Raw genomic sequence first — 10,860 nt, 5'->3', positions numbered from 1 at the left:
GACATCATTACAGTAAAATAATTTATAGTTCCAAAAACAGGTCACATGTTTGATAACACCTTTCAATCTTACTGATAAGTCATCTAATTAGGGTTACATAATTTTTAATTTCCTAATCATTTTCCAAAGCCCCTCACATTTCTTCAATATCATTGAAAAGGGGATCTGGCAGTTAAGATATAATGTAAACATTCAATTCTTAACCTACATGAAACAGAACATGCTGACATCTCATTCTCTTAAAGCAACCTAAAACAACAGGTTCTCTTAAAGTTAACCTTATAATTATTTTTTTACAAATAAACCTCTTCTGAATTTTTATGTTATAACTGATGCTATCTCTTCTTCCAAATACACTTCTATTTTCAAAGAAAATAAGATCCTCTGTCAATGTTAGTTTTACATAATAATTTCAAAAGCCCAATATACACTTATTACCTATGACAGTGTTGTAGTTATATGTATAATTTCCTCTTTTTAACAGATAGTAAACTACACTGATCTCGCATATCAATATTCCCTTTTTAATACTACAAGATTTTCTCCATACTTCTTTTAGATTTCAAAAGTCATATTCAGATCAGCCTTAAATCATTTTCTTTTCAAAAGCCTAAAAAGTTTGCAAATTCTTCTTATCTTCATCAGTGCAATTCTAACTTCTCAATGCTCTCACTTATAAGAACTTTCTATCCTCACTGACCAACATTTCTTAATATTAGAACACTCTATGTTCTGGGAATGAGAGATTCCCCATAATTTGAGATATCAAAGTGATATGTACTAATTCTTTACCTTTACTGTTTATCATTACTCACTCACTCCAGATTCTTCCAAAATACATGATCCACATTCCAATCAATGTAAAATATTAACTTCCTCTTGTTTAGTTATTCTAAAGCTAGCTTACAAGTCTGTCCTGACTCCTATGACTTTGGAGGGGCCATAAAACATAAGAATCCAAACTCAAACATATTCTTTACAAACCCCTTAATTCAATTTACATGTATCTTTAGATTAGCACACTATATGATCAATAATAACATAATAAAATTAACATTTACCTAGTAATTGCTTTCATATCAAACTTTTCACTTTATGGGGTTTATTATTTTTCTAATCAATTCATTGCCAAACATTTCAAAAAGTACCAATTTAATGCAATTTTAAATCACCCCAACCTCATATAAACACATATCTCCCTATAGACTTATAGTTCTATAATTTCTTCTTTTCTCATAATAATTTGTACACCATTTTCCTAAATTCCCAAAATCCATCTTTGGTGTACAAAGTCAACCCTGCTCAAACCTTCTGTCTACATACTTTTACCACTTTCCTTACTTAAACAGTTCAAAAGAAACCCCAATTGTCTCTAAGTCTGGATTTTCTTTCCAGTACTTTCAGAATCTCTTACTCAAACTGTACAACTCACATTTTCCACTATTCCTTTTCATTAGCTCTTCTTGACTTTAATTCATACTATTCTGAACTAGAGTCACATAGCTTATACAGCTATATAAACTACAGATATGATTCCACTTTTCACAATGCATTTTCCATTCCAAGGTTTTAATATTTAACATTTCTTGATCACAACTGCTAAAATCCTGGAGAAGACAGTCATTCAAAAATCCCTTAGCCTAAATAGGACATTCCCTGCCCCCCTTCTTCAAATAGAGTAAACTGAATAACTTTTATATATATAGAGAGAGACCATCCTAGATTCCTCCTGGGGAGGGGGTTGGTCTTCTGTTCTTCAGCCCTTACATGTCCCATAATTTTTTTGTAATAACTAACAATATTTGAATCTATACTGATAAACTCCTAAAGCTCTAATGATGCCATTCTGGAAAAAGACTATTTAGTTTCTCCTATACAGGCATCTTGGTAACCACATTGTACACTTTAGGATTAACCTGACTCTCTTGTCTTTCTGAAATTTATTTTCCCTATTTTCAAATTAAAATAGCATTTCTTTCTATGATTTTTTTGTTTAACATATTTGGTAATATTTGCTGTTTCTTTAACTTCAAAATAAGGTCCCTTTTAATACTTAATTCTTCCTGAAGTAGCTCTCTCTCCTCTAAGGGGGAGGGAGGGGGAAACACTCTGGCAGCACAGAATCAAGGAGAATGGTTGCTTGACCTCCTTAAAGTGGTCTAGGAGCAGGCTCAGAGGAGTGGTCTGGGTCTGTCCCATCTCAGCTGGAATTTCGATTAAATGATTAAGAGCGATAAGCAAAGCAGAAGCAAAGCAAAAGAAGCAGAGGTGATAACCAGTCAGCATCCGTCCCTTTCAGCAGGACTAAGTATTGCTTGCCAGGTCCCAAAGGAAAATTAGGTTAACCTTGTTCCCCTATATCATTCCTAAACCGACCTTCAGAAGGGTTGGGCAACGTCTTCCACCACACCCAACTGGCGACCCACCAGTGCATCCACCTAGGTCCTTTGCCAGCTAGTCCGAATACAGAGCCGCACTGACTTGGTTACTTCAGATTCCCCTCCAAGTACATCTTGTGGCCTATGATCAGAGACTCTGAGGATCCCGGAAGAGCCCCCAAATGTTAGGGTCAGAGAAAATCCCCAATCTCCGAACACAGACACTCGACACAATGGAGATGCAATAGCAAGGGTTTATTAAACTAGCTCGAGCTAGGGTTCCGTCCTAGGACAGGGCTAGGATCCTGGAACCCCGAGTAAAGCAAGGAGAGCCCTTATATATGGTTCAGTCGGGGAGTTCCAAGCATCTGCCTGCTGGTTGTCTTGAGATGGTGTGGCATGTTCTTATTGGATGCCGGTCCTCGGCGAAGCCCTCCTGTTGCATGGTCCTAGAGCTGACCAGGCAGGAACTCTGAGAGCTGACCAGGCAGAAACTTAGGAGTGGAATTTAGGCAAACATTCATAGGTTTTGACACTCAGGGTCTTACAGGAATTTAGTTAAGAGTTCATAGGTTTCGAAACTCAGAGTCTTACAAAGAATTCTACAGTACAATGTCATTGTGGGTCCTGGGTGAATGATTTATGGAGGGCAAATTTTCCCATTTGGAACCCTCAATCTCCATTTGAGTTCAAGTTAGAAAAAGAGGAAGAAGTGATTCACATATACTCAGGGACCCAGTCATCACCATCTCCAGGTCTGACTTCTCTAGAGCTGATGAGGGTCAACCTAGAATTAGTCGAATAGGAAAAGATGAGGAAATAGAGGACCTAAAAGGAGTATGCCCTGAGTTCATTAATAGCTGTTCCTAGAAATTGATGGAGAATAGGGAACCTAAGGTAAGAAACTAAATGTTAGTTCTATCAGAGAAAAGTTCTATGAGGAAGGGAATAAACATTTATTAAATGCCTGCTTTGTATCCAGCCCTGTGTTATGCGATTTACAAATGTATTCTCAATCAATCCTGATAACAACCTTGTGAGATAGTTGCTTTTATTAGTCCTATTTCATAGATGAGGAAATTGAGACAGACAAAAGTTAAGCAAATTATTTGCAAAGGTCATAAAATTTGTCAGTGTCTTTGACTGAATTCAAACTCATCTCTCCCAGACTCCAGGTCCAACATGCAAACAGACCTACCTAGCTGCCTCCACTCAATTACTTCCTCTTGTCAAATCACTGCCTACATTCCTCTCACCACTGTGTGCTCCAATTTCATGGACTCTTAGAATGTCAGAGCTGTATGAGAGGATGACAACATGTAATTCAAAAAATTTTTAAGAGAAATATCCATAATTTCCTGAATTACACTACCATGATCTGATCTCCCAACTATTTTCAAATCCCTCTGCACACATTCTACAGTTTGTCAATGTGTTTCACAAAAATGTGATCCTGTAAGTGGAAATAAACTTCTACCTCACAAGGTCAGAAGACAATGAAAATAATTTCTGTCTTCATTTCTATTTATAGAATATGAGATTTGGGTTTTGGGCTACTATCCAGGAGAGAGAGTTCTTGGATCTTTTAGTTTTTCCCTTTGCCCACTTCTCAGGGAAGTAGAAGATCATGGCAGATGAATAATGACCACCCCATTATGACTTACCTCTAATTGAAACTAATTCCAGACCCATACATAAGTTAGGAGTTCCTTCTTGGAGACAAAGATGAGCATTAGTTAGATCTGGGCTTTAAGAGGTCTGACCCTCATTAGCCTGAAGCAGGTCAAAATGTCTCTGCTTTATGTTCTAAGCAAAAGGGGCTCTCATTGACAGTATTTCTTAAAACCTCTAAGGACCCATTGAACCAGATCAGATTGGCCCCTCTCCCAAAATCTCATTCCACCTAGGGTTTGCATATAAACATCCCACCAATAAATATCCACCTACAAAGGGTTTTAGGGACATATTAGATTAGCATAATCTCCTTGCCATCATAGATATCCCAAGCCTCCTTCTTCCAATCTGTCAAGGTATGACTTTGTGTACCACTCATTGTATAGATCCATTCCTGGGAGATTTACAGAGGGTGGGATGAGCTTGGTCATTTACTTTGAGGTGTCTCTTGTAAGATATGGATGGATGGCCAGGATAGGAAAAAATGATTGTTGTGATTCCCTAAGCCCCACCCCCATAGAATATTGATATGGACCACAGTCTGAGTCTAGGGTGGGGGCAAAAAAAAGCCAACTAAGTTCAGTTCTTCAGCAGAGGCGAAAGGTCAGCTGGGATCCCTACCCATTCAGGCAGGAAGGCAGCCTCAGGCTTGAAGATTTTGAGGAAGGATGAGTCTGGAAGGGTGTAGTTGGCCAAATGGATTGTCTCACCACCTGACAGGTAGGCAGCCCAGATGCCAAAGGTGCCAATGGTTATGATGGTGTGGTTGCACTGGGCCAGCAGGGCAAAATCTTTCGCTGGAGAGCCCTCTTTCCCATCCCCTGCAAATATCACATCTCCCTTTGTGTTGTCAATGTTGTCCTGGTACCATGCCATCTCATTGCTGGTGATCACAAAGAGAGCATCACTGTAACGAGTTCTGAACCAATTCATTGCTTGTTCCAAGTAGCCCTTGTCTGCTACCATGCCCTTCCATATGTGAGGCATGATATGAACATAATCACCTCGGTGGACATGAACCCCCACAACGGTTGTTGCATTTTTCTGAATGCCCCATAGGTAGGCCTGAGCCTCCTTTTGGATATGGTCATGCAGGGTGAATTCACGATGGATCAGGAACAGGGCTAGCCAGTGAGATGAACTTAGTCACCATCAAAATGGGGATATTCTTCTGACATCCAGTCATGTAGGGCATAGTTCTGCCAAGGTATTTGCTGGGCTACTTGGGTTGGGAGAACAGGAAGTGTGATGTGGAAGATGGGAGCAAGGTAATTATGCGTCTCAGGTGAGATAAGGAAGACTTACTAATCTTGATGATACCTTAACCCAAGTTTAGAAAATTTGGGAGCAGACAGCAAAGAGAGTCAAACCTCCCTCCCTGGGCTGAGTGTCAATAGGGGAGTCATTCAACCTTGTATGCCCCCTTTCTTGTTGGATACCTCACAGAGACCAGCCTAAAAAAGATGGAAGTCCATGCATTGTAATCCCAAAGACAGTGGTCTAACCTACTCTTCTACTACACCTTTTTCCAGTTTTTTTCAAATAGTGAGTTCTTATTCCAGAAGATGGAATCTTTGAATTTATCAATGGGTTCCTGTAATCATTTACTACTGTCTTGTGTACCTAATCCATTCCACTGATCCACCACTCTATTTCTTAGCCAACATCAGATAATTTTGATGATTACATTTTATGAGAAAGCTTGAGATCCAGTATGTCTAGACCACCTTCCATTGCATTCTTTTTCATTATATTTCTTGGTATGCTTGAGCTTTTGTTCCTCTAGATGAATTTTGTTATTATTTTTTCCTAACTCTATAAAATACTTTTGGTAGTGTGATTAGTATAGCACTGAATAAATAAATTAATTTAGATAGAATTGTTAATTCTATTATATTGGCTCAGCCTAGTCATGAGCAATTATCATTTCTCCAATTGTTAAGATGTGACTTTATTTGTGTGAAAAATGTTTTGTATTGTTTTCACATAGCTCCAGTTTACCTTGGCAGGTAGACTCCCAAGTATACTATATTTACTAAAGTTATTTTACATGGAATTTCTGTTTCTATCTCTTGCTACTGGACTTTATTGGTAATATATAGAAATGCTGATTATTTATGTCGTGCTTTTATATCCTGCCCCTTTGCTAAATTTGTAAATTATTTCAAATAGATTTTAGTTGATTCTCTAGGATTCTAAAAGTATATAATCACATCTACAAAAACTGATGATTTTTTTCTCATTGCCTATTCTAATTCCTTCAATTTCTTTTTCTTCTTTTATTGTTATAGCTATCATTTCTACTACAATATCAAATAATAGTGAATAATGTACATCCTTGTTTACCCCAATTTCATTGGGAAACTTGTAACTTATCCCTATTACCAATAATGCTTTCTGATGGTTTTATATGAACTTTTAAACTGTGGTTGGGAATATAAGAACCAATATAAACCACAGTTGGATTTCCTTTTAAGGAAAGTTCCATTTCTTCAAAAGATGTTCCCTTTTGTCATTAATTTGAGTGGATGTTGCATCAAAAACTTTTTCTGCATCTATTGAGATAATCATATAATTTCCTTTAGTTTTGTTATTGATGTGGCCAATTATGCTAATAGTTTTCTTAATCCTGAAACAGCCCTGCATGCCTAGTTTAAATCACATCTGGTCATAATATATGATCCTTGTGATATATTGCTATAGTCTCCTTACTAGTATTTTATTTAAAATTTTTATATTAATATTCATTAAGGAAATTGGTCTATAATTTTCTTTTTCTGATTTGACTCTAACTGGTTTAGGTATCAGAACCATGTTTGTACCACAAAAAAAATTTGGTAGGACTCCAGACTAGTGCAAAATTTCTTCTTCATGGCCTCTTTATGGAAAAATTAGGAATGAGGGACTGAATAGCTGTATTCCTGAGTTGGTGATCCAGATGCCTTTTTCCTTGCTAGATGGAATGGATTATGAAATCCTTGTACTATTTCATATCATCCATCTTCTTCCCATCTAGGAGAGAACTATTTCTCCCTGATGACCCTGAAGTGGGTTAGTCAGTCTGTAGTTGTTCTTCTTCAAGGCCTCAAGAGAGATTTCTGACTCTAGATTCTAAAATCATCTCATTTTTTAGTTAGAGACAGAAAGTTGGGATGGGAGTCCTGAACCCTTAAATGTCAGTGGAGTTTTTTTCCCAGATTTTACTACAATTTTCTACTAGTTCCTCTGGAATTTCTGCTTTGGGTTACTGAATATCCGAGTGATTGACTGGAACTTCTGATAAGTGATATTCCTTGTATTTTTATAGAGAACACTAGAACCTCAAAGATAGAGGAACAAAGAACAAGGGAGACACAAAAGTCAAATTCAAATCAATTCAACAAACATTTATTAAATGTCCATAATGTCTTGCAATTCCTGGTCTTAAACTTAGAGGATACAAAGTCAAAAAAAAAGTAGCACCTGCTCTCAGGGACCTCTGAACTCTGGGCTTCATCAGACTAAATCCAGGTCAATATGTCTTTTGGCTCTTCTACTCCCAACCACAGTTTAATGGTAGTGAAGCTTCTACAAATTTATGTATAGGCTTCATAGCTCCTTGTTACTCAAAGTAACAAGTGCATATGAGAAAAACAAAACTATTTTTAATCATTCAAAAAGCATTTATTAAGTGCTTATTGTGTGTCAGATAGTACGCTAAGTGTTGGGGATAAAAAGGTAAAAGTTGACCTTACCTTGAAGCTCAGAATCTATTGGGAGAAAACATATAAATAAATAGGTATATCCTATCCTATCCCATCCTATCCTATCCTATCCTTCCTTCCTTCCATCCATCCATCCAATCTCCACAACTACACAGCACAATGTGTAGAGTACGGGCCCTAAAGTCAGAAAGTTCTGAGTTCAAATCTGCTCTCAGACAATTATCAACTGTGTGACCTTGAACAAGTCACTTAACTCTGCCTTGAATCCAGGGCTATGTCCCATCATCCTGATTCATATCTGGCCTTTGGACCCAGACGATTCCAGAGAAGAAAGTAAGGCTGGTGACTTAGCATAGAAAAATCCTCATTCATTTACCTCTACATTTTACATCTATCTATGTAGAGAATGAAAATGGAAGGTAATCTTGACAAGAAAAAAACTAGTAGCAGATAGGAACTGAGATAGAACTTCTACAAAATGTGAAATTTACCTGAATTTAAAAGAAAGTAATAAAATTGAAAGTTGGAAGTACAGAGGAGATGATAACTGGCATGGAGAATATTCAGTGAAAAGGCATGGAGATTCAAAGAGTATTGCATTTCAGAAACAACAAATAGGCTAATGTAGTAGTTTTGTAGAGTTGGTGAAGTGATCTGTTTCCTCCAGAAATAATTAATTTTACAGATTAGAATGGCAGGAAGAGGGGTAGTTAGGTGGTACAGTATATAGAGCACTGGCCTTGGAAGTAGAAGTATCTGAGTTCAAATGTGACCTGAGACACTTGACACTTACTAGTTGTTAGGAAGATGTCAAGTTCAAATCCAGCTTTAATACTTAGTAGATTTGTAAGCCTGGTCAAGTCACCTAGTCTCTGTCTGTCTCAGTTATCTCATCTGTAAAATGGGAACAAAAACAGCTACCTATAACATGAGATCATTTTTTTAAGCATTTTGCAAACCTTAAAAATGTTGTATAACTGCTATCTATTAATGTGTAGGTAGGTATAATTGACAGTAGTTAAAATCTTCAATAATCACTTACTATGTTCCAGATCCTGTACTCCAGATATAAATCCAAAATAGGACAGTGTTCGCTCTCAATGAACCTTCTAATGGGAGAAGACTATACATAAAGAGGTACTGGAAAGAGAAGGAAGAAGAGGGTCCATTTGTGGTGGCCTGCTCTGGAGATGGTATTGGAATGAGGTGAAGTCTTGGCTCCTAGTAAGATAAGACACAGGTTGGTTCCAGGTTTGGAAATGAGAGAAGGTGGAAATGAAGTCCAGTGTGGAGTTAGTTTGGCCTGAAGTTGACCAACAGTGATGTGGTTAGATCTTGGTTGAGGACAATGTCTTTGGTAGTTGAGCATTCTGAAAATGCAAATGACTCCCAGGAGGCCATAAAGACACACAGTAAGCATATAGAGAAGATAAAAAGTAATCCAAATGCTTCTCTTGGAAGAAGATGAAAGTTGAGATTGTTACAGTGTGGGGGAACAAGAGACCTAGATAGGAAAGAAAGCAGAGATGCAGAAAGTAAAGGACTCCTAGCTCTCAGAGATGAAAAAAAGGTACAGGTCTTAAGAATTAAAGATGAGCAGCTTGGTGGCACAGTGGATAGAGCACTGGCCCTGGAATCAGGAGTAGCTGAATTCAAATCTGGCCTCAGACACTTAATAATTGCCTAGCTTGTTACCTTGGGTAAGTCACTTAACCCCATTGCCTTACATAAATTTAAAAAAAAATTTAAAAAGAGTTAAAGAAAAGGACAGTTAGGTAGAACAATGGATAGAGCACTGACCTTGGACTAAGGGGGACCTGAGTTCAAATCTAATCTCAGACACATAATACTTACTTAGCTGTGTGACCCTGGGCAAGTCACTTAATTCCCTTGCCTTGAAAAAAAATAAAAGCAAAACAAACCAAAAAAAGAGTAAAAAAACAGATATGGAGACAGATGAAAGAATCATTAGAAGATAGTGAACTCTACAGACAGAGCCCCAAAGAGAGATTTCAGGCCAGAAACAGAGTGGGAAGTGGATTGAAGCCAAGAAGCCAAGAGACCTGACAATGATCAATTGTGATTTTCCTATTTGCTTCAATGCCTGCTGCTTACCACCTATGCTATGTGGCCCAGATCTACCTTGGAACTTTCTAGAGATCTTTCTCTTCTTATTAACTAAGAAGCTGCCTGTTTTCTGGGGAAGAAAATGTTTTGTCATCAGACTGACTCTTTGTCTTTTGTTGTTTTAATTTCTTACCTTTAATATGATATATCCTCACTGTCAAAATCTCTCAAAATAGTCAAAAAGGTTTTCACAGAATGTGAGCATTTTTCCCTTGTCTGAGACTTAATTAACTTTTAATTAAGTCCTTTAAGCTCCATTTGGGATCTAAGATTTTGTGATTTAGATATGCTGTGTACCTTTGAACAAATTTCTTCCTTTCTCCGGGCTTTTGCTTCCTTCTCTATAAAATGAAGGATTTTCTAAACTTTATTCTGGTTCTGAGATGCTATAATTCAAGATTTGTTGTGTGACCCAGGGTGATGATTTCTGGGTAGCACCCTTAGGCACTTACTAGAATTGTGACATCGGATAAATCGCTTATGCCTCAGTTCCCTCATAAATAAAAGCAGGAGATTAAACTTACTGGCTACAAGTTTTCTTTCAGTTCTATACTGGTGATGCAGTGAAAAGGTCATGGCTTCTCAAACTGGTTTCTAAGAATTCTGCAGTGAAACTTTTTGTGGGCGCAGAGTGAATATTTTATGGAAAGCCTATTTTCCCATTTAGCACATTCAATCTCCATTTGAGTTCAAGTCAGGAAAAGAGGAAGTGGCTTAAGCTCCGTTAGGGACCCAGGCATGGTCATCTCCAGCAGATGGATGTCAACCTGGAGTTAGCTGGATAGACTAGGAAGAAGAGTAAAGAGAGGATCTAAAGGGAGGATGTCCTGAGTTCACTGTGCCTAGAGATTGGTGAAGAATAGGGAACCCAGGATGGGAAAGAAAATGAGAAAGACAATGAAGATAAATGAGACAAGAAGGTAATAAAACTTAAACCTCCCAAAGGCCCATTGAATCAGGTCAGCTTGGTCCTTTTC

The 10,860-nt window shown here is 37.7% G+C and overlaps 1 pseudogene; it reads right to left on the bottom strand.

The window, feature by feature from the left end:
- Positions 1–4,631: 4,631 nt before the first annotated feature.
- Positions 4,632–10,459, bottom strand: LOC141499503 (galactoside alpha-(1,2)-fucosyltransferase 2-like; annotated as a pseudogene).
- Between the last annotated feature and the right edge of the window lie 401 nt (positions 10,460–10,860).

This window comes from Macrotis lagotis, chromosome X (genome assembly GCF_037893015.1).
Source record: "Macrotis lagotis isolate mMagLag1 chromosome X, bilby.v1.9.chrom.fasta, whole genome shotgun sequence".
Classification (NCBI taxonomy): Eukaryota; Metazoa; Chordata; class Mammalia; order Peramelemorphia; family Peramelidae; genus Macrotis; species Macrotis lagotis.
This window is presented reverse-complemented; position numbering and strand designations above follow the sequence as displayed.